General features: G+C 43.8%; 2 protein-coding genes across 6 annotated transcripts in view; both read left to right on the top strand.

Moving 5' to 3' along the window:
* Positions 1-24,382, top strand: part of ATP11C (ATPase phospholipid transporting 11C) — an 895,731-nt gene that overhangs the window by 370,990 nt on the left and 500,359 nt on the right. The window lies entirely within an intron of this gene.
* The window catches only part of FGF13 (fibroblast growth factor 13), a 270,635-nt gene that overhangs the window by 76,604 nt on the left and 169,649 nt on the right, over positions 1-24,382 (top strand). The window contains exon 3 of one of the 5 annotated variants that reach the window (XM_035125708.2): positions 3,813-3,979. The exons of the other annotated variants lie outside the window; for them this stretch is intronic. The gene's annotated coding sequence lies outside the window, so the exon portion shown is untranslated. The remainder of the gene's footprint in view (positions 1-3,812; positions 3,980-24,382) is intronic. 5 annotated transcript variants of the gene reach the window in all.

Raw genomic sequence — 24,382 nt, forward strand, 5'->3', positions numbered from 1 at the left:
CTGTCTCAGTGCAAGGAAGTTTCCTGTGTTCCTAAAATAATAATAACAATAACTTATTATTTATAGCCCGCCCATCTGGCTGGGTTTCTCCAGCCACTCTGGGTGGCTTCCAACAAAACATTAAAATACAATAATTCATCAGATATTAAAAGCTCCCCTAAACAGGACTGCCTTCAGATGTCTTCTAAAAGTCAGATAGTTGTTAATTTATTTGACATCTGGTGGAGAGCGTTCTACAGGATAGGCACAACTACCTGGTTCCCTGTAACTTTGCTTCTCACAGTGAGGGAACCACCAGAAGGCCCCTGGAGCTGAACCTCAGTGTCTGGACAGAACAATGGGAGTGGAGATGCTCCTTCAGGTATACAGGACTGAGGCCATTTAGGGCTTTTAAGGTCAGCACCAACACTTTGAATTGTGCTTGGAAACATACTGGGAGCCAATGTAGGTCTTTCAGGACCGGTGTTATGTGGTCTCGTCGGCCGCTCTCAGTCACCAGTCTAGCTGCCGCATTCTAGATTAGTTGTAGTTTCTGGGTCACCTTCAAAGGTAGCCCCACGTAGAGTGCATTGCAGTAGTCCAAGCGTGAGATAACTAGAGCATGCACCACTCGGGCGAGACAGTCTGCGGGCAGGTATTTCTTTTTGCATAACAAAGAATGGAGGCAACTGGCAGTCCCAGGAAAGACATGAAACATGCTAGCTCCTGCAAATGATAAAAAAGCAATAAATAAAAATTGCACACCTTGCATTGCAGAAGTTGAGGTTCTTTGCTTCAAAAGATGAAGGCTTCTCCTTGTGCCTCTTAGCAGAGAGAGGATTTTATCATTAGCTATACATGACTATCTATGTGTGATAAGCCCCTGATATGACGCGATTTATTTCATTTGGCATTTCAATTCCTCTCTGCCAAGTTAGGTGTAATTGTGTAGACATAGTCACTTTTAATTTTTTATGGGCTAGTATAATGTACAATTAAGGGTGGCATGTAGGGGCACCAGAAAGTATCACTACCCACTTTTCACTTTAATTTTCTTTCGTCAGTTCAATAATTCATCTTAACTGGATGATGAATGCTGGCATGAGAGTATATGATGGGCACACTGGAGAGAGAAATGGGTTTCTGCAATAGTGCCTTAAAGCCAATAGCAGCTTGGGAATACATTCTTGTCTACTATCAGTGGAATAGCTGTTTTAGTAACTGCAGCTTGCATACAATGAGCATAGATATGTTCTTGGTTGCTGTCCTATATTTCTCCCCCCCCCATCCCACCCCTCCATCTGAGGTTGCCTCAATAAAGTGAACAAGAAAATGCTTGGGATGGATCCATCTGTTCATTCTGATTTGTACCAGTTTCTCATTTCCCCCCAGCAATAAGTTCATTTCTCAAAAAAATTACTGAGTTCTTTACTAGCCATGATGTCTATGAGCTGCATCCACCGTCAGAGGCAGTACTGATTCTGAATACCAGTTGCTAGAAACCCCCGGAGTGGAGAGGGCTCTGGTAAGCAGCTCCTCCTTGTGGGCTTCCCAACCAGGGCAACTGATTGGCCACTGTGAGAACAGGATGCTGGGCTAGATAGGCCTTTGGCCTAATCCAGCAGGGCTCATCTTAGGTTCCTATACTGCATTTCCACATCAGTTTGCATTTTTGGGAGGGGGGGGTTGATAGCATGGCATCAGTTGGTCTTCCCAACATCTGTGTAGGTTCTTGTGAGAGCAAACAGGCCTTGCAGCTCAAATGTGGAATTTGTGAAGGAGCAGGGGAAGCAGAGCCTCACCTCCCAGTGGACCTTCCATACTGTCATTGACCAAAAGATCTGGTAGATCCAAACATCCCTACTGTAGGACTGAAGGTTTCACCACACCAACTCCCTTGGTTCAGGAAGCTGTCAGAATCCCCATATCTCTCCACAGGAGCAGAGAAGACAATGGTCCAGGCTGGAACACCTGGTATGCCAAGGAAGGGGCCCAGCTAGCTGCCCATGGGGCTATATGGGAAGAAAGAGTTCCACACGGAAGTATCTGACCATATCAAGTGCTCGATGAGAGCCAGGAAGTGGGGGGATAGAGCTTCCTGCCAATCTAAGCTTCTCATTGCTGCAGCAACATCTCCATTCAGAGCTTCAGGGTCCCTGAACTGGAGAGGTGGCTAGAGGCAGGTTGGACCCAAGCCATAAAGTGATCAAAAGGTGTAAACCAGCCTAAGAGTTGTTGAATTGGGAATTGTTGTTGGAGGGTGTTGAGATCTATCCCTTTAGTGATCCCTATCTCTGCCAGAGAACTATTGTTTCCAAGGTAGGAAAATGGAGTTGTTGTGAAATCAGATTCCATCGGGGCTTTTTTTTTTTTTAGCGGGCACTCACCAGAACTCAGTTCTGGCACCTCTTAGGTGAGCACCATTGCCATTCTAAGAGAATGAAGGTGGTGTTTGTGGTGAGTTCTGGCACCTCTTTTTCTAGAAAAATAGCATTAGATAGGTAGGATGTTTCTGTCCTTGATTTGTAAGCAGACGAAGCATGTTTTTTGACACCACCACCCGTAGCATCATCACTAGCTGTGATTGGAAGAATGTTTTGTTTATTGATTTGAACACATTGCGAAGCATCTTAGGAAACAAATGAGCTGAAAGTGCAGCAATACATTTATCTGGGGCTGGAAAGCAAACTGGAGTTACATCACAAAAGTCAAGGCAGTGTGGATAGCCCATCAGATGGGTAAGCCATGTGATAGCGCCTGAGGCAACATCTCCTAAAAGCAATGTCAGATACTATTCCCAGCTGTTGGAGTGAAGAAGGGAAAGGGAATCTGGCACAGTGCTTTTCCTTATAGCCTGGGACAAAGTCAGAGGGCTGTACCCATGGTTAAACATACTTGGACTAGACTTCTGAAATTAATGGGAATGGCTGACATAGGTCACATCCACACCTTACAGAGAAAACACTATTATATCACTTTAACCGCCATGGCTTCCACTCTGAAGAAGCCTGGGAGCCACAGTTTGCTAAGGGTACAGAGAGTTGTTAGGAGACCCTACCCTACCCTACATTTTCCAGTACCCCTAACACACTATCTCCAGGATTCTGGGGTGAGGGGAATCCGTGAGTGTTATAAGAGTGCTTTAAATGTATAGTGTGGCTGTGACCTTAGATCTTTTAATTCTATCAGGTCTACTCTGAGTACAACTCACTTGATTACACAGCAGAAATTCCAAGCCATAGACACACACGCTATCCAAACTTCCATAGGATGCATCACTGCTCATGTCAAGGGTTGCAGCTTGGGAACCCCCGTTTTCTGTAAGTAGTATTCATGTGCTCTCCAATGGCCTGCTCCTGCAAGGGTTTTCCAAGGCACCTGATGCTTGCAGATTCTTTTTCTTGAAATTTAAGAATGTTTAATCTCACGAGAGGTCTGTTTCTCCTTAGTGCAGACAAAGGGCTTAACCAGGCACGATCCAAAGTTTAAAGCCCCATGTCCAAATGCTCTTTTTTTCCTGCCCTGAGTTTTCCCTGCTCTCTCTCTTAAGAAATATAGTTTTATTAATTTCTTATTACAAAAGGGGGGGGAATACGAAAACAAAATCCCAAGTCTCTTCCCCTCTCCAGGATGGGTCAATCCAGTTAAATTTGCCAAAATCCAACCTGTGAGTTCAGTAGTTTCCATTTTTCAGGGTTATCAGGAAAGTCTTTTATAAAAGGAGTGCCATATTTTAACAAAATTGTCTACATTATTTGTATTATTCAATGCATGTAATCTCTGTTAATTCTTTCTGAAACAGCAAATACACTGTACATTCTGTTTCCAACAAGAGATACACAGATGTTCCAGTCCTTTCCGATTCTGCGCCAGTAGAAGGCATGATGCTACTGAAAGAAAAGTAATTAGTTATCCAGGACAAAAAAACTTAAAATTAGACAAACACTTGGACATGGTGCTTTTAAGTGTGGACCTGTGTCTGCAAAGAGCAAGGCAAAAAGTAAGTGTGGATAAACCCTAACTGTAAATCAAACATCCTCAACATTGTTTGGTATTCTACTGCAGTGTGAAATGAATGTTAGAAAGTGGGGCATAAATGCCACCATTATAATCAGCAAAATAAGCCCCCTACTGAATGCACCCGAAGTGCCACATCTGTGCCTCTGTTCACCAATGGAACAGAACCTCACGCTGACCAGAGGATCGCAATGGATTTCGTCCAGGAAGGAGACAACTAGGGGAGGTGGACAACAATAGGGACGCCCATCCCTCTGTTCTCCTTTATTATTGCAACCCCTCTTTCATGAGATTTTTACCATTCCAGGCTGACATTCACAAATTATTTAATGATCTCATAAGGGCACCAGCCTCCCCTTTGTAATGTCACAGGCCCTAGGGTTTCATGACAGGAAGGCCCTGACATCTAGATTAAAGCTAATTGCACTGGCAAAATCCATTAACTTCTTGCAAAACGAATGTCTGTGGCCGGAAATGTTTGGGACCTGCAGAATCGACTTGCTTTGGTTGTGCTATCAGATCTCAGAAGAATAGATGGGGCTGGGTCAGATGCAAGCTCTTATTTCTCCTTTCATGGCATGAAGTAGTTTAAGGCATTTGCTGTATCAGAGATGGATTAACAATGAAGCGTATTGAGAGAACAGCCTCCTAAATTGTATCTCTGTGTGTGATATACCGTATATATCTCTGTGATCATCTATGAACATCAAGTTGCTAGTTTTCAGCATTATGTACAGAATCTTAAAAATCCCAGGATACTCCAGGGCCTCAAATGAGATTGCCTTGCTGCAAACCCTTTCTGCTCTAAAAAGTAGACCCCCTCCCCGGCTTTTGAGTCAATAGTGCAGTCATGGGCTGAAAGCAACATAGCCCATCCTGTAACCAACATATTGGGAATGACAGAGATGAATGAAATTCTCCTTCAGTTGTGTTTCGTGGTGAACAGATTCACTCTCCTGTTAATTCAACGCCTCATCGAAAGCCTCCCTGCCATCATGCCGTACAAGAAAGAGGGAGGGAGATTTGATCTAGTTTGATTCATTGATTTCCCCCACGCCTAAACCTCTTTTTACATCTGTGTTATGTAATTCTGAATGTATTTTATTCTGAGCAAAGTCCAATTTAGACTCTGACATGTCGAATTCTCTTTGAGGGGGATTTTTTTTTTTTTTTTGATGGAGAGAGAAGAAAATATTCTCCTGAGGGATCTGACTTTTTGAGGGGGAAGGAAGAGCAGAAATATGATAAGGCAATGGGAATAAGACATCTGTTCTGCTAATTTGAAGACTTCTTAATGTGGCAGAAGGAGGCTACAGGTAGCAATGTGAGAAGGCACTCTTTTCTGTTCTGCCCTGTATTTGTTGCATATAGCAGCGTTTCCATTCCGCTGCAGTTTGCACACCACCAAAGACTATGTTAATCGACTTGCGGTTTACTGTGATGAAATTATGTCACTTAATTTACTTAATTAATCGGGTGGATTACATTGCTATTCTCTCATTCCAGACCATTCACTTCAGTGCAAAGGAAAGAACAATACAAAGCGGGGATGGGGGGGGGATAATTAATTGCTTGTTTTTTGCACTCTGAAAGCAACATCAGCAACTGTTAGTACAGTGGTACCTCTGGTTACAAACTTAATTCATTCCCGAGGTCCGTTCTTAAGCTGAAACCTTATCCTGAGGTGCGCTTTCACTAATGGGGCCTCCTGCTGCACGCACGCCTCTGGCGCACGATTTCCGTTTGCATCCTGGGGCAAAGTTTGCAACCAGGAGCAGCTACTTCCAGGTTAGCAAACCTCATAACCTAAAGTGTTCATAATCAGAAGCATTCGTAAGCAGAGGTACCACTGTACTGATCATTTTCAACAAACTGATTTCCATCTTGACTCCAACTGTTGCAAATGTCTAAGCTCGGTTGGAGTCTTTCAGTTATTAATATTCTCAGAACTTTCAGGGTAGGAAGAATCTGAGCCCAGCATCTTTTTCAACTTGGGTGGGCACTTTATTTGAATGTTACACTAACTTTTTATTTAAAAAAAAATAAGAATAAAAAAAGTCAGCTTTAATTGTTCATTTATACAGCTGAGTTAAAACAGAGCAGGCAGGAGAGAGAAGCAAGGAATGCCTTGGAGCATTTCTAAAGGAAGAACTCCAGGACATTCTGTTCTTAAGTCCAAGACGCTCTTCTGATCTTGTAGCATCATTGAATAAGGATGAGCAGTGTTTTTCTTCTTGCATTGAATGGGCATTACGTTCTTCACCCTCTCTCATAACAGTAGCACTCGACATTCAATGTAGCTAGGTGTTGGAAAATTCAGAAAGTGCTTGTTCATACATTGCAAATTTAAACTGGACATTTCTCCCACCGTGTGGGGCACCAAAATGAATGGCTATAAAAAGGGGATGAGACAAATTCATGGAGGAAATTATACGAGACTTTCTCCTTTGTGTTGGTTGTATTGGTGGCTACTAGCCAAGGTGACTTCCTTTAGAAATGCTTGCTTCCTTGCTTGGGCTCAGATTCTTCCTACCCCGAAAGTTATGAGAATATTAATAACTGAAAGACCAGATGGGCGGGGTAGAATTTATTATTTATACCCCGCCTATCTGGCTGGGTTTCCCCAGCCACTCTGGACGGCTTCCAACAGAAAAATAAAATAAAATAATGTATTAAACACTAAAATGCCTCCCTAAATAATGCTGCCTTCAGATGTCTTCTAAAAATCTGGTAGCTGTTTTTCTCTTTGACATCTGATGGGAGGGCGTTCCACAGGGTGTGTGCCACTACCGAGAAGGCCCTCTGCCTGGTTCCCTGCAACTTGGCTTCTCACAATGAGGGAACCACCAGACATAGCTGCCAAGTCTCCCGTTTTCCCCGGGGAATCCCTGTTTTTCCAGCTGTTCCTAGCTGGAAAAACGGATTTTTTTGTTTTTTCCCGGTTTATTCTGGCGCGCCGGCCATTTTGGAACTGGCTGGAGCATGCTCAGAAGCGACTTTTGATGCTGCTCTGCTCAGTTCCAAAATGGCTGCAGTGCGACTTCTGGCGTGGTGCCCATTTTGGAACTGGGCAAAGTTAGGCCCCAGTGTTTTTCGTACAACCCCTTCTCAATGAAGTAATCAATTTTAATCTAGAATTTAAATTCTCAAAACTTTCTTATTTGTTAATTTGAGCAACTAAACTACATTACATTACAAACAGCATTTCTACCTGCAACACACTTGAGAAAACTTGCTCATCTCCCTTTCATAGCTGCCAAGTTATCCCTTTTTTACAGGGATTTTCCCTTATGCTGAATAGGTTTCCTCGTGAGAAAAGTGAAAACTTGGCAGCTATGCTCCCTTTCACAGATATTTTGTTGCCATTTGCAACTGTAGCTACTTTAACTCTTGGGGAAAATAATTAGCATCACACATCATGTGCATGGAAGTTGCCGAACGAATTAACCAACTAGAAGGATTACTGTTAATAGCACCAGTTTTCCTTCATAGTGGTACCTTGGTTTACATCCATAACCTGTTTCGGAGGTCTGGTTGTAAACCAAAACAGGTTGTAACCCAAAGTGCACTTTCACCAATGGGGCCTGCAAAATAATGGGTTGTAATCCCCCCCCCAAAAAAGGGACACACACTTCCAGGTTTGATGTGGTTGTAATCCAAAACAGTTGTAATCCAAAATGGTTGCAAACCAAGGTACCACTGTAACTTGATATTGCTGGACAGTTTTGATGAACTGCAAAAGCATTTTTAGTTATCTTTCTGTTGCCACCCTGCAGCTTTTCTTTATTAGTGCGACTTTGTTTTGTACGATTCCTTGCAAATGAAAGAAAACAACTTTTCTGCTTGTATATGTTGATAATATAATTTTGGTTACTGAGGACAAACAAGTGGGCAAGTGGGCACCCTATCAAATGACAGGGCAGGAGCTACACAGAGGAGGGCCTTTTAACTGGGGTTGCCCATTGTATACCTCCCCTGCAATGTGCCCTTTTAATACCCCCCTCAAGGATTGCACCCGGGGTGGGCCACACACCACACACACCTCTTCCTATGCACCTGCTCCTTCCTCTGCCTTTTCTATTGCACCAGCATAGGCTAAGGCAACCTTTGCCAACCAGTTGCCTTCCAGACTTTTAGGACTACAACTCCCATCAGCCCAAGCCAGCACATTGCTTGCTGCGAGCTGATGGAGATTGTAGTCCAAACTGTGTGGAGAGTATTAGGTTAGACCAGTGATGGCCAAACTTAGCCCTCCAGCTCTTTTGGGACTACAACTCTCATCATCCCTAGCTAACAGGACCAGTGGTAAGGGATGATGGGAATTGTAGTTCCAAAACAGCTGGAGGGCCAAGTTTGGCCATCACTGGGTTAGACAGTAAAGAAGGAGCAATGCCAGGGTTTCCATATTTCAAACAGTGAAAATCTGGACAGAAAAGTTGTTGGCAAATCGCCCCAAAAAGAAGAAGCCACTTTTGAGCTATTTTAAGAGGAAATAGCTGGTGAAGGCAATATTCTGGATATGTCTGGGGAATTCTAAGTGACGCCATTCTCTTACCCCATGGAAGCCTATGTCTGATCCAGAGAGGGGCCATGGTCCCAATGCAGTTGTCTCTCCACCACAACTGCACAAGGGCTCGTGTTAGGTTTAACGTCATGGAGGCTTAGGCTCCTAAGCTAGATCACGCTGGGAAAGGTTTACTCCATTAATCTGACAATATTACAAAGGTGCAACGTAACAAAAGAGCCAATAAGTGCACCTAATGATTGATTTGCATGCAGATCAAAACCAGATGGTTAGAGGAGTTTAAAAGCAAAACAAGCTGGCCCCTCCTGGGGTTTAATAGAAGCACAGAAATGAGATTGCTGCTGTTTCATTTTTGTCTCCCAACCCTCCCTCCCCTATTTTGGAAGGATTAAATTGCTTGAAGAATAATGTGGAAGGGCTTTGTGGTGTGTCAGCAAAAACAAAACGAAAAAACAAAAAACCCGCACTGCCCCGCTATAATTTAATAGCATTCAGCACAAGATGAAGGGTCTTGATATAAAAGGTCTCAGCTGACGTCAGTCAGAGAGTAAAGCAAGGGGGGTTTGGTAGGAGTTTGGTCAAAATCTATATTGCAATTTAAGCCTTTGTCATTTTCAGTCAGAAAAAAACACAGCTGCTAATAAATCCAAGCCGGTAGGGTGGGAGGGAGGGGGGAAGCAAGAGACGGCAACTGGGTGCTGCCAACAACTGCAAAATAAGGGCGAAAGCCTCGTGATTTCCTGGATCTTGATATAAATAAGTTTTAGGGGTTCGCTCAGTACCATAGCTGCCAGGTTCTCCCTTTTTTAAAGGGAAATTCCATTATGCTGAATAGGCTTCCTCGTGAGAAAAGGGAAAACTTGGCAGCTATGCTCAGTAGCATTGCACCATATAGAAGGTCCCAGGCTCAACCTGCAACGGCATTTTCAGGTAGGGGCTTGGAGAGAATCTTGCCTGAAAATCTGCAGAGGCACTGCTGGCTTTTGATATTGAGCTAGGTATTTATTCATTCATGTATTTGTTTATGAATTAATAATCCTCGATTTCATAAAAGACATGGCAAGTCAGAACATAAAACAAGCTTCCGAAAGACACCTGAAGGAGCGAAGGTGTGCTTCCTGCCAAACCTTCTTGTGGCATGGAATTCCACAGGCCAGGGCCTGCCACACTAAAGGCTCGGCCTCTGGTGAATGCCAACTGAGCCTCAGGGGCATGGGAAACTGCCAGAAGTCCCCCATTAGATGATATCAGTCAAGGTGGAGTGTAAGTCCTTAAAGTACTTTGGGCCCAAGTTGCTTAGATGGACTAATGGTCTGATGCACTATAAAGCAGTTTCCTATATTCCTGTGAAAATTCATGATGAAATGTGGGTACACACTGCTGTCATCCTTCACAGGTAGATACATTCCTGGATGCCACTGGCAAACACACACAATAGCAGATTTCCCTCTGCACCTGTTTGATTGCTCTGTCATTTCTGGCTTTGAGCCAGAGATTAAAGAGGGAGCTAAATGCACTCTTGATCTAATCCGATCAAGGAGTTCTTAACATTCCTGTTTGCTGGAGTTGAACAAGGCCAGGCTGCCCCTAAGACAAGTGCTATGAGCTAGGGTAGGTAATGGGGAAGAATGATACAGAAAAATGTAATTGGAGCTGGCAAAAACGCAAGCATTTATAGCTCTTTGGTTCATTCTTGAGTCATGAAATCCCATCACATATTGTGAAGCATCCTCCGTACTCTCCCTCCTTCTCTTTGGTCGATGATAGCTTTGGCAGTAGGTTTTTATTTTGCCTTCTTTGTGAGTTTGCAAGGTGTGATGAAGGGTGCCGAGCGTCTGCTGACAACTGCAAGTGCTGTGGGAGATGGCTGGAGGGTGGTGGACTGGCTAAAAGCAGAACACTGAGTGTTTGCTGAAGGATCTAGTGAGACTTGCAGAGCGGGGGGTGGGGGTGGGGGTGGGGTGTTTGTAAGAAAGTGTGTCGAAAACTCTGAATGGAATGCGAGGGAGGCTTAGTGCTTGCTGTGCAACCAGGACAGTTTGTGCTCTGTGAAAGTGTGAATGCTCCGAGTGGAAAGTGTCAGTCTAGGGCAAGAAAAGGTCACACTTGCCAAATACATACATACATAACATACATACAGCCATGTGCATAAATTGAGCAAACTGATTATCATTGCATGTGATCTTTTTGCAAAACAAAACAGAACCCAACCATTTTAAAAAACTAAGAAGGTCAAGTTGTCTCAAATACTCAGAGCAGATCCATTAATGGAGATGACTAAGAAAGGTCCATTCATTTCATTGTGTCTGTGGGAATGTTAGGGATGTGGATTTGGATATATTATTAGATAGATCCTATCCAAGCTTGTGTTAGCAAGCTTCCAATATCAGCAGAGTGACATTCCCCTTTTGTGCGCAGCAAAGCGTGTGCGTTAGGTTCGCTAGAACCTCTAAAACAATATTATACTTTATACTTCAATATTACACTTCCTGGCAAAGTCCCCGTTGTCCCTCTTAAAAGAAATACACAACACAGTGTTTATAAAATAAGATAGAGTTTATTTACAGTTTCATCCTGAGTTAACAGCATAATCTCAGAAAGGCAGGCTTGCTTAGAAAAGTTACAAATATATACATGTGGAGACTACTTAGTAAAGTAAGGCTCCATTTGGTCTCACTCTTGGCTGCAGGCCAAGAGTGAGAACCATCCTAACTGGAGATTCTCTGGAGATGTGTTCCCATCGAAGGATAGAAGGCTAAGAGAGAGAATGGCTGCTGGTTAGAGGCTTTGTCCCAGCTAGTCCATCTCATTTGCATGTCTTTAGGAACAGGAACTTAATCAGGTGTCCCTCCAGGTAAGTTCCTGTTAGTGGACACTCTAGGAACTGTTGTGACTTGTCTGCCCCAGTGTTCCATCCCACAGTGTCTACCCTGAGTAGGACTAGCATTGGATACAACCTTTGTGTAACTTATTCCCCCCCCCCCTAAATAGCAAAAGAACACTGAACACCCTTACCCATCATCACTGTTAAATCATGTTCAGCCAGCTTTTTGACTTCTGGAGATTGCAACAGCTGTAGCTCACACACTTTAAAACTTACCTTTGCAGCAAACAATGAACACTATAAAGTTGCATTTTCAAAGCAAGGAAGATAAAATGGAGAATGGCAGGAAGTGGAATTCCATGTCCCTGTTGCAGCTGTTCTGCAATCCCATGTGACCTTAGCATGTAGGCAGCGACATGTACAAAAAGGGGAATATAAAAAATAATAAAAAGTGGAATACTCATTCCGCACAATGGACCATTGAATTGGGATTCCTATTCAGGACATGGGTGCTTTTTCACTTGTACATGCACACCACAAACATTTATTTATATCCTCCACCCTTTAACAAACTATATTCCCCCCCTAAAGGAGCTTGCAATAAAAACCTCAGATAACTGCAGTGCCAAATAAGTCAAAGCACAGAGAAGTTCTAAAAATCATCAGATCCATGCTTGCTGAAGAATCAAGCAGCCTCTCCCATCTCCCCTGAGGCTGCTAAGAGACGTGAGAGCCCTGGGGGAAAGCAGACTTAAGGAAACCAAGGCCAGAAAGCTTGAAGAGCCAGTCAGCCTAAGAGGACTCCCATCGCGCAACATTTTATACCAGTCCTGTGCTCTTTGTCTTTTAAAATTGTAAACTGCCTTGAGTGCCTTGGCAGAGGAAACCAATCCACCAGTAAATCAATCAATAGGAAAATCACCTCCTGCTAATAAAATATACTAGCTGTTCCTTTTATAGATTGCCATGATTTGGTATATTCAAAGAAGGTGCTTCTGCAGGAGTAATAAATGTCACTTGAATTCATGAGGCTGGTCATGTCCAATGACCATAGCAACTCACCAACTTTTAATCAGACATCCTCATTTAAAACCACATAGAGGAAGTCTGAAAAAGATGAATATAAAAGATATATTATGGACACAGGGAAGGTCACCTCTGAGAGAGGGAACAAGAGAGAGTGCCTTTGGATAAAGAATGCACAGCTCTTTTCTGAATCATCCCAGGTTTTGGTGCTGGAATCCTGCATAACGATATGGGTAATGTCTGCTGAATCATAGCTGATTCATCAGTTTCACTTGAGGCATGATAGGCATGACTTTGGAGACATTCTTTAAAATAAAAATCTAGTATTCCCTATCCTTGTGCCCTCTGGATGCTTTTGACAACAGCTCTCATCAGTCCCACCCAGCACAGTCATTGGGGGAAACTGTATTGAAAGCATCAGAATTGTTCCCTGCAGCACCACCAAATCATCCTGTGTGGCCACATTCACACCATACATGTAAAATTTCATGTTACTACTTTACGGAGTCATGGGAATTATGGGAGCTGTAGTTTGTTAAGGGTGCTGAGAGTTGCTACGGCATGCCTATTTCCATCCCACAGCTATGATTTCTAGAGATCCCTGTGAAGGGGGATTGAGAACTGTCACTCTTTGAGGGGAATAGGGGTCCCCAGCACCCTATTCCAGCACCCTTAACACACTACAGTTTCCAGGATTCCTAAAGGAGAAGCCATGGCTGCTGAAAGTGGTATATTACTATTTTAAATTTGTAGCACAGGTGGCATGTTGTGTAAATATGATGGGCACCTCCTCTTTTCTTAAGGACAGCCAGTAAAAACCTTCCTTGCCATGTTCCAGTATTGTTGATCAACATATCTAGAAAGTACATTTCATAACCGAGGGATGGTAGGAAAAATATATAGCTACTTCTCTATGATTGCTTGAAAGGCTGATTTATCATAATAATGCAAAAAAATGCACAAAAATACATGTGGTTCAGGAGAAGCCAATTTGTTTACACACACACACACACACACACACACACACACACACACACACACACCATGTATGAATCTTCATGCTGACTTTCCAAAACAAACTGCAAACTTACCTGGAAACAGGGTGAACTAAACTGGAAAAATGGCAGATAGATTGGCATATTTGCCATCCCAAAGAACATAGGAAGCTGTCTTATTCTGAGTTAGACTGTTAATCCATCTAGTTCAGTATTGCCTACTCTGATCAGCAGCCACTCCAGGGTTTCAGACAGACCTACCTGGAGATGCCTTTGTGGGTTGAACCTGGCATCTCCTGCATTCAAAGCAGATGCTACAGCCCTTCCCCAAGCACAGGGGAACAAGTGTGGGAACAGCAAGGGACAAAATTAAAACAAAACAGAAAGAAGCAGAGTTGCCACAGAGCATCTCCAGAGAGAAGGCATTCACCCACACCTTCCTGCTCATGTCCCCTTGGGCTCTTTTTGTAGTGGCTGCTGAGAAACAAATTACAGAGAACAGTAATAAGTCTGGGAGACATAAAACGTGTTACTTACCGAAGGGCAGTGCTTCAGGCAGAAATCCAAAACAATTACTTGAGTTACACATTGAGGAAGGGAAAGAGAGGTAGAGAGAAACTGTGGCTATAAACTGAAAGGTAGTGGGTTCATTTGTGATCCGTCTGAGAAGAGTGTTTAAGATTTACATTGATCAGCATTGTTCTGAATAACTCAGTGTACATCACAGGCTTCCTCAAGCTGATACTTTCCAGATGTTTTGGGTGGCAACTCTCATCATCCACAACCAGCACATCTGGAGGTAACCTAATTGGGAAAGGCCGAGAATGTAATGGCCCTGCTGAACCAAGCGCCTGTCAAGTCCAGCATCCTGTTCTCACAGTGGCCAATCAGATGTCCACGGGAAGTCCACAAAGCAGGACATGAGCACAGGAGCACCCCCTCCCCTGTGGCTACCAGCACAGCCTCTGACAGTGGAGGTAGAACATACTGATCATGGCTAGTAGCCATTGTTAGCCTTATGCTCAATGAATTTGTCCCATCCTCTTTTAAAGCCTTCCAAGGTTCCATAGATTAACTGTATGTTGCATGAAAAAGGATTTTCTTTTATCTGAACCTTCTAACCTTCTGCTTGGTAATTGCAACTCTTGAATTCTTAGTATATTGACGTTGGAAGATGTGTTCCCTCTAGTCCACACTGATATGAAAATGTGGCAAACTGAGCGTGAGATTGTAGAAATGAGAAACTGAAGCACAGAATGAACTCAGGCTTGCTAGAGAGGTAAAAAGCAACAAAAAGGGCTTTTATGGGTATGTCCGTAGCAAAAGGAAGAACAAGGAAACAGTAGGGTCACTTAGAAGAGAAGATGGTGAAATGAGAACAGGGGACAGAGAAAGGGCAGAACTCCTCAATACCTTCTTTGCCTCAGTCTTCTCCAAAAAAGAAAACAATGCCCAACCTGAAGAACATGGAGCAGATGATTCAGCAGGAGAAACACAGCCCAGAACAAGTAAGGAGGTAGTACAAGAATACTTGGCTAGTTTAGATGTATTCAAGTCTCCAGGGCCAGATGAACTACATCCAAGAGTATTAAAAGAACTGGCAGAGGTGATTTCAGAACCACTGGCAGTAATCTTTGAGTATTCCTGGAGAACAGGCGAAGTCCCAGCAGACTGGAGGAGGGCAAATATTGTCCCTATTTTCAAAACGGGGAAAAGAGAGGACCCAAACAATTAGCACCCAGTCAGCCTGACATCAATACCAGGAAAGATTCTAGAACAGATCATTAAGCAAACGGTTTGTGAGAAATGTAAAGTACTACACTTGGGCAAAAAATGAAAGGCACAAATACAGGATGGGTGACACCTGGCTTGAGAGCAGTACATGTGAAAAGGATCTAGGAGTATTGGTAGACCACAAACTTGACATGAGTCAACAGTGTGATGCAGCAGCTAAAAAAGCCAATGCAATTCTGGGCTGCATCAATAGGAGTATAGCGTCTAGATCAAGGGAAGTAATAGTACCACTGTATTCTGCTCTGGTCTGACCTCACCTGGTCTGACCTCACTCTGTCCAGTTCTGGGCACCACAGTTCAAGAAGGATACTGACAAGCTGGAATGTGTCCAGAGGAGGGCAACCAAAATGGTCAGAGGCCTGGAAACAATGCCTTATGAGGAACTGCTTAGGGAGCTGGGTATGTTTAGCCTGGAGAAAAGAAGGTTAAGGGGTGATATGATTGCCATGCTCAAATATATAAAAGGATGTTATATAGAAGAGGGTGAAAGGTTGTTTTCTGCTGCTCCAGAGAAGTGGACACGGAGCAATGGATTCAAGCTACAAAAAAGAAGATTCCACCTAAACATTAGGAAGAACTTTCTGACAGTAAGAGCTGTTCAACAGTGGAATTTGCTGCCAAGGAGTGTGGTGGAGTCTCCTTCTTTGGAGGTCTTTAAGCAGAGGCTTGACAGCCATCTGTCAGGAATGCTTTGATGGTGTTTCCTGCTTGGCAGGGGGTTAGACTGGATGGCCCTTGTGGTCTCTTCCAACTCTAGGATTCTATGAGAGAAACCCAAATTGACAGAGTCATTCATCCGGACTTGTATGTGCAGTGGTAAAACCTGTTGAGATATTTTTAAAAAGAGTATGTTCGTGGGAGGCAGCAGTTTTTCTGAATGTCAGTTGCTGGAAGCTGCAGGAGGGGGGTCCTGCTTTTGGCACCTGGTTGGCCACTGTGAGAACAGGATGCTGGACTAGATCAGTCATTGCCCTGATCCTGCAGGCTCCTCTTATGTTATGTCTTCCTTTTTTCTTCAATGGGACATAGTTGATTTGTCTATAATCTGTCTGATCAATGGAGTATTTTATTTTATTTTATCGTGGTGTTGTGGAGAGAAAAGCAGTGTTTGCTTTCTGATCCTGGCACCAGCCACATCACAGCTCCTTATAAATTAAATATTCATCAAAGGAAGCTTACAGTGGCATTTGATTGGCTAGTTCTGAAGAACTAATTTCCTTGCTAATTTCCCCTCTGATTTTAATGTGCATGATGCCTTTACAAACAACATTATGAAATGATTCCAGTGTAAAGATTTATACACAGCAATAAAAAGCAAAAGAGAAAATGGTAAAAAAACTGGAAGGGGGAGATCTGGGATGGAGACTGGGAATAGAAGGTGTGCTTTGCATGCAGAAGGTCTCACATTCAATCACCAGCATCTCCAGGGAATGTCCTCTGCCTGAAACCTTGGAGAGCCACTGCCAGTCAGTGCAGGCAATACTGAATTGGATGGCTCAGTGGTCTGGCTTGGTACATAAGGCAGCTTTTTGTGTTCCTAAAAGCAAAGTACTAGTGCAGCATGTATACAAATGGGATGTAAGCCCTGCTGAATTTAGTCACCAATTCACACATTAGTTGGCTGGGGAATTGCATGGCAAAATTTGAAGAGATGTTTTTGAGGGATGGCTGCATTTCAGCATGTGTATTGAGTCAGAAAGTGTGAACTAGGTAAGCTTCCCTTTCAATGAGAGCTGAATCACATTTCGCTAGTTCTGGGTTGCTTGGAGGAGTCCAACACACTTATTTGGGCATTTTGCTCCCATGGCCCTGTGCACAGTTATCCCGTGATGGGAAGCACAGTGAGCTTATTCAGTTGGGTGAGGGGGAATACCTGCCCCACTGTGTTCTCTCATGAGGGCAAAATAAAGTTTGCAAAGTTTAACTCCTTGCTCAGCCCAGGGTGGGGAATGTGATCCTAATTATTTATTTCATTTGCAAGTGTTTCTGTTCCAACATTAAGAAAAAAACAATATCATGATGGGAAGCAGCACAAAACTAGGAATAAAATTACATTCTGAGGTAAGCATAAGATATATCATTAGCTTTATCATATTGTTTTGAGCCTGGGATATGTGGGTGAGGGGGGGGAGAGGAGAGAATAATGTTTGACCAGCTGGAAGTTTGTCCAGCTTTCTGGACTCAGACAAAACACCATGTTTTGCAGCATTCTTTAATTGAAGACAAAACGGATATATTTGCATTTAGATGGTACTCAAAGGATAATATATTTTCATAAGAAGCTGCTGAGTAACATGATGCCAACTTCCTTAGCTATTGTGTGCTCCCAAGGTGTGAAATGAATAGGTTCCTTGAATAAACCACAGAGTGAGAGTGGAGAGGGTTGTTGTTTTTTAGACCTCACCATTTTTTATAGTGGGCTACAAATGCACTTCAGCAGGAGGGACTGTACTGTATGATATCCCCAACTGCACTTCTAAATTGTCTCCGAGATTAAAATTACACTTCTGTTGTTATTCTCAAGAGTCATTTGAGTTTCTAACAAAACTGAAGAGCCACGATCTCAGGAAGCTGAGCTAGGAAGTTGTCTGTCTGTGAAATATTCCATGAAGCAGAACTTGTAGATACAGGAAACCCCTTTCATTTCCCCAGCTGTGAGAGGAATTGTCACTGGTAGGAATTCCAGCATAACTGCACAGAAGGAGAGGTGAGACAGTGAGTCCCCCTCCCTTCATCATCATTTGATGCTTCCACTGCCAACTATTCCACCAGGTGGGGCAGAGCTGCTACACAAACTTTCGGGCAGGTGGGTTGTTGTTGCACACTGATGGGAGAGGGGTAGGGGCAAGGCCACAGAGAGATGAGCGCAGTGCTAACCTACTGACAGAGCCAATCCAGCACTCCTGCTAGCACATAATAATAATAATAATAATAATAATAATAATAATAATAATAATATATTATTTATACCCCACCCATCTGGCTGGGTTTCCCCAGCCACTCTGGGCGGCTTCCAACAGAAAAATAAAACACAATAATCTATTAAACATTAAAAGCCTCCCTGAACAGTGGCTGAATCACCTGCCCAAAGCAGAGGAAGACTTGAAGCCCTGAGGACTCTTCCATCAGCTTCTGCCCTGAGAAACAGGATCCTGGCTTAGGTACACCTTTGGTGTGGTCCAACATTAAAGGTGAAGGGACCCCTGACCATTAGGTCCAGTTGCAGACGACTCTGGGGTTGTGGCGCTCATCTCGCTTTACTGGCCAAGGGAGCCAGCATACAGCTTCCAGGTCATGTGGCCAGCATGACTAAGCCACTTCTGGCAAACCAGAGCAGCACACGGAAATGCCATTTACCTGGAGCAGTACCTATTTATCTACTTGCACTGCATGCTTTCAAACTGCTAGGTCCAGCATTACTCCTCTTCTATTCTTAGGACCATTCCATTAAGCTTCTTTATTTTAGAAGGGGAAGCTGTCTGAGACAACATAGTGAGTTCATGGAAGAGATAAAGTTCAGAGCTTATTCATGGCTCAGACTCTTGGCTCCTGAGTGACACCAGCCTTCTAATGGGGCAATCATGCCCTCTGCAGTGCTCTGGGGGGCTTTTCCAGATTATGGTGCCATTGTGCAGGCAGCGAAGCTAATGGTGGGAACAGAAATCCTAGAAGAATCCTCCATCAAGCCCCAGGAGGGACTTTATCAAGAGCCATGCGGAGTCCAGTTCCAATGGATGCACAGTCTTGAGCCATTGCTCACTGTTCTGGTGCAGTGATAGCTACACCATGCCCATATTACATCAGTCCGCGGGTGTTTTTAAAAAACCTTGGGTGTTTTTAAAAAACCCATGAGTGACACAGGAATATTAGTCATGTGGATTTGTAGAAAAATAAATATCCAAGTGCCAGAACAGAAGGGGTGCTGGCTGTTGCCAAGGTGTTATCTTTCTGGCTTTTGACTTGGCCCAAACCAGCTTGTGCTCAGCTGTAGTCAATTCTTTTTGTTGACTATTACTGTTCAGTGCCAGCCAGAAATCTGGCAGCCTTCCTTGATGTTTGGGTGGTGGTTTTTGTTTTGTTTCAAATCATGTGGTATGTTGAATGAGTGTGGGGAACAAAGATGACAACAGATACTGAGTCAATTGGCTTTAAAAGAGGATTAGACAAATCAATGGAGGATGAGGCTATCAATTGCTTGTAACATTGATGGCTATTCTGTATCCCTGCTGTCCGAGGCAGCATACCTACCTTGACCTCTCTTTCAAATCAGAACCAGAGGAGACGGTGAAGGTCCTGTGTGAGTGTCTGGAGGCGGTTGGAGGATGGATGGTGGCTAACAGCTTGAGGTTGAATCCTGACAAGACAGAAGTACTGTTTGTGGGGGACAGGAGGTGGGCAGGTGTGGGGGACTCCCTGGTCCTGAATGGGGTAACTGTGCCCCTGAAGGACCAGGTGCACAGCCTGGGAGTCATTTTGGACTCACAGCTGTCCATGGAGACGCAGGTCAATTCTGTATCCAGGGCAGCTGTTTATCAGCTCCATCTGGTACGCAGGCTGAGACCCTACCTGCCCGCGGACTGTCTCTCCAGAGTGGTGAATGCTCTAGTTATCTCTCAATTGGACTACTGCAATGTGCTCTACGTGGGGCTACCTTTCAAGGTGACCCGGAAACTACAATTAATCCAGAATGCGGCAGCTAGACTGGTGACTGGGAGCAGCCGCCGAGACCACATAACACCGGTCTTGAAAGACTTGCATTGGCTCCCAGTATGTTTCCAAGCACAATTCAAAGTGTTGGTGCTGACCTTAAAAGCCCTAAATGGCCTCAGTCCAGTATACCTGAAGGAGCGTCTCCACCTCCATCGCTCTGCCTGGACACTGAGGTCCAGTGCTGAGGGCCTTCTGGCAGTTCCCTCTCTGAGAGAAGCCAAGTTACAGGGAACCAGGCAGAGGGCTTTCTCGGTAGTGGCACCCGCCTGTGGAACGCCCTCCCACCAGATGTCAAAGAGAAAAACAACTACCAGCATTTTAGAGGACATCTGAAGGCAGCCCTGTTTAGGGAAGCTTTTAATGTTTAATAAATTATTGTAATTTAATATTTCTTTTGGAAGCTACCCAGAGTGGCTGGGGAAGCCCAGCCAGATGGGCGGGGTATAAATATATTATTATTATTATTATTATTATTATTATTATTATTATTATTATTACCTCTAAATACAGTCATACCTCAGTTTAAGTATGCTTCGGTTTGAGTACTTTCAGTTTAAGTACTCCGCGGACCCGTCTGGAATGGATTAATCCACTTTCTATTACTTTCAATGGGAAAGTTCGCTTCAGGTTAAGTACGCTTCAGGTTAAGTACAGACTTCCGGAACCAATTGTGTACTTAAACCGAGGTACCACTGTATCAGTTGTTGTTGGAATCTCAAGTGAGGAGACCACTGGTGTACTCATCTCCTGCTTGTGGTCTTCACTTAGAGACATGGTGTTGACAACATGAGATTAGGATGCTGTGAAAATCCAGAAGGGCTCTTCTCCTAGTGGTAGAAGAATAAGAGTTTGAATTTGATATCCCGCTTTATCACTACCCTAAGGAGTCTCACAGCGGCTAACAACCTCCTTTCCCTTCCTCCCCCACAATAAACACTCTGTGAGGTGAGTGAGGCTGAGAGACTTCAGAGAAGTGTTACTAGCCCAAGGTCACCCAGCAGCTGCATGTGGAGGAGTGGAGACACAAACCCGGTCCCCCAGATTACGAGTCTACCGCTCTTAACCACTACACCACACTGGCTCTCATCAATAAAACCACCAGCACCTTTGCAAAGCTAAGCAGGATGCAGTATGGTTTCAAACTGGATGAGCAACTATGTGTTCAGATTCCTGTGTTGCAGGGGGTTGGACTAGATGACCCTCAGTGTCCCTTCCAACTCTACAATTCTATGATTACTAATTACTAATTACCATATTAATTACTATATTATTATATTACTAGATTATTAATTACTATGTTATTATATTATTTATAGTAATTAATATAATTACTAATGCAATGATAAAGGGAGGTTAATACCTTGTTTAGCCTCACTTCATTCAAAACCTTTTTTAAAAAAGGGATATTTAATTTAGGTAAGAGGGGGACAGCAGACTTGTGATCTGCTACTGAAGTCTCCCGTAGTTTTTGTGTTACGGTCAGGCTAGGCATTTATTGGGCCAGTGGTACCCTCCTTCCAGTTAGCATGTGGCACCCTAGAAAGTGGTAGGACAAGGTCCATTGTTGAGAGACAGAATGTGCTCTTTGCATACAGAAGATCCCATATTCATTTCCCAGCATCTCCAGTTCAAATAGTTCAAGAAGCAGAGCTTCCTGAGACCTTGCAGAACCAAGTGCCAATTGAAATGGAGAATATTTGGTGAAATGGAGCAATGGCCTGACTCTGTAGAGAGGGTTGGGAAGGGACAGTGGGTCAACAGTAGTGCAAAGACTTTGCATGTGGAATGTCCCAGGGCCACCATATGTGCAGTAGCAGAACTGGGAATGACCTACTTCTGAATCATAGAATTACAGAACTGGAAGGGACTGCCAGGGTCATCTACTCCCTGTAATGCAGGAATATTAACAAGATCACACATGACAGATGGCGATCCAACCAATATATTTGAAGATGGCGACCGTATCTCCTCTCCGTTTCCTCATGGAGGGAACTTAGACGGTTGTGGGAAGGTGGGGGGCTTTCAGTCTTGGCAACTTGTTCTCATGGGAATGAGTTGCTCTGCTCATTGGCCTGATGCTCAACCAAGTTTGTGGAGATTGTGTTTTTGCTAATAAAGAGTTAACTCCTATGACACTTGTGCCCATTGAGAACGGTAGGGCAGAAAACTGTGATACTAATAGTAGGAGGAGTAGGAACGAATGACAAGCAAAGCCAGCTCATTCTAGTTTTGCTCCTGTCCTCCTCCCTTTTGAGTTTTACAAGGACAGCACTGAGATGAAAGAGGAGCACCAACAGTTAGGCTTGCTGTTGGTAAGGCACCATGCAGCTGGGGGCTTGCTTAGGGCCCCTGCATAGGCCTCACCTAAAGTAGGATATTGCAGAGTTGGAAACAGTTCCAAAAAGGGCAGCTAAAATTATCAAGGGGCTCCTTCGTCTCTTCCCTGGGAGGAAAGGTTCCAGTGTTTGGTTTTTTTTAGCTTAGGGGAAAGGCGAGTAAGAGGTGACATGACATAAGTTTATAAAATCATTCAGGGCATGGGGGAAGTGGATAGAAAGTTTTTCTCCCTCTCTCATAACCCATGAGAGTAGATAAAATGAAGTCCTTCATGCAGCACACAGCTAAAGGGAGGAACTCCCTCCCACAGGAAGCAGTGGCGGCTACTAACTTGGATTGTTTTAAAAGAAGATTAGACAAATTCATGAACTGTGATGGCTCTGCTCTGCCTCCATTGTCGGAGGCATTATGCCTCTGAATACCAGTGCTGGTAGTCATGGGAAGGTAGAGTGCTGTTGTGCTCCTGTCCTGCTTGGAGACTTCCATAGTGGTTGTCCACTGTGCAAACAGGATACTGGACTGGAAGGGCCATTGGCCTGGTGACGTGGGCTCCTCTTGTGTTCTTACTGCTGAGATGGGTGGGACAATGCTCCATTGGCCCTAACATCAGTCGCCACTACTTCTGCACCAATGGAGTGCATTTCTAAATGAATAGTAACTCCGTCTTTCTATGTACATTTCCCCCACAACTTCCCCTATTTTAATATTTCTTTTGGAAGCTGCCCAGAGTGGCTGGGGAAACCCAGCCAGATGGGCGGGGTATAAATAAATCATCATCATCATCATCATCATCATCATAATCATCATCATCATCATCATCATCATCATCATCATCATCATCATCCTTTTCGCAAAGCATAGACAGAATGTCCTACCTACCCCTTTGCCACAAGGGATCACAGTGCAGAATTCATCTCTTCCTAAAAAGAAAAGAAAAGAGCAGCTTTGAAACTGCACTAAAGTGGTAAATAGTGTGTGTGTGTGTGTGTGTGTGTGTGTGTGTGTGTGTGTGTGTGTGTGGCTTTAAACTGTGCCAGTTGATTCCAGTGCATCGGATACATTCAATAGCATTCACAATCACACTTCAGTTAATTCCGTGACAATGTGTTACTCCTTCTTCGGCAATATCTGCCATAACCTGCTCCTTCTTCTCCATTGTTCTTTGGGGGAAAAAACCATTTCTTGTAAAGCCTGGAAGGCGGTCAGAGGTGATGGGAGGAAACATAAACCCACCCTTGTGGCTTTTCTTGTTTTCCGCCTCCTTTTTTCACACTCACCAGGCAGAATTGCAAACATGATGCTTTATTAGGTGGAGCAGCACATCCTAGCCCAGAATCTGAAAGAGGAGAATTTGCCGCAACATCCTGCTCTTTGATTGCACTGTTGGGAAACAAAGTAATTTGTACACAGAGTAAAACAAAAACAAAAAGCTATATAAAAAAACAGAGGAGCTGTGATGGACACCAGCTTTAAAAATGGACTAGACAAATTAATGGAGGATGCAATGGCTATTAGTCAGGATGGCTGTGTTCTATCTCCACTGCTGGAGGAAGTACATAATTCTCAGCTGAACATGCATCTAGATACTGGCCAGACCTAGACTTGTTTAGCTTCAGCAAGGTCAAGACAAATTTATGGAGGATGCTACCACTGCCTATTAGCCAGGGCTATGATCTCCCTCTACTCTCAGAAACAGTATGCTGGGGAGAATCACAGGTAGGGAGAGTGCTGAAGTACTTGGATACTATAGTTGGCTACTGTGAGAAGCATATGCTGGACTGGATGAGCCATCATCAGACTGATCAAGCAGGCTGTTCTTACTCTCTTTGGAAATGAACATATCCAGTATTTTTTCAAGACTACTGGGGATATTCATCCCATTCCACACCTTAAGCAGAAACTTACCGGTATGCTTGTCTATGAGAAGTAAGCCCTGCTGTCTTCAGAACCCTGTGAGGGAGGTGAGATTGAGAGCTGGTAGCTGGCCCAAGTGGCCAAGTGGGAATTTGAATCCTAGTTTCCCAGGTTTTAGTCTTGAGTCCCTGTCTACACCACACTGGCAATATTTTTTCCCAAACCAGGGTACAAATTGCAGTACGTGATTGGATGAGAGAGCGTGCAAGGCTCATTGATGTAGTGCCCAACAATAGTTGGTTCAAGGGTTAGTCAACGTGG

Source organism: Zootoca vivipara, chromosome Z, assembly GCF_963506605.1.
Source record: "Zootoca vivipara chromosome Z, rZooViv1.1, whole genome shotgun sequence".
Classification (NCBI taxonomy): domain Eukaryota; kingdom Metazoa; phylum Chordata; class Lepidosauria; order Squamata; family Lacertidae; genus Zootoca; species Zootoca vivipara.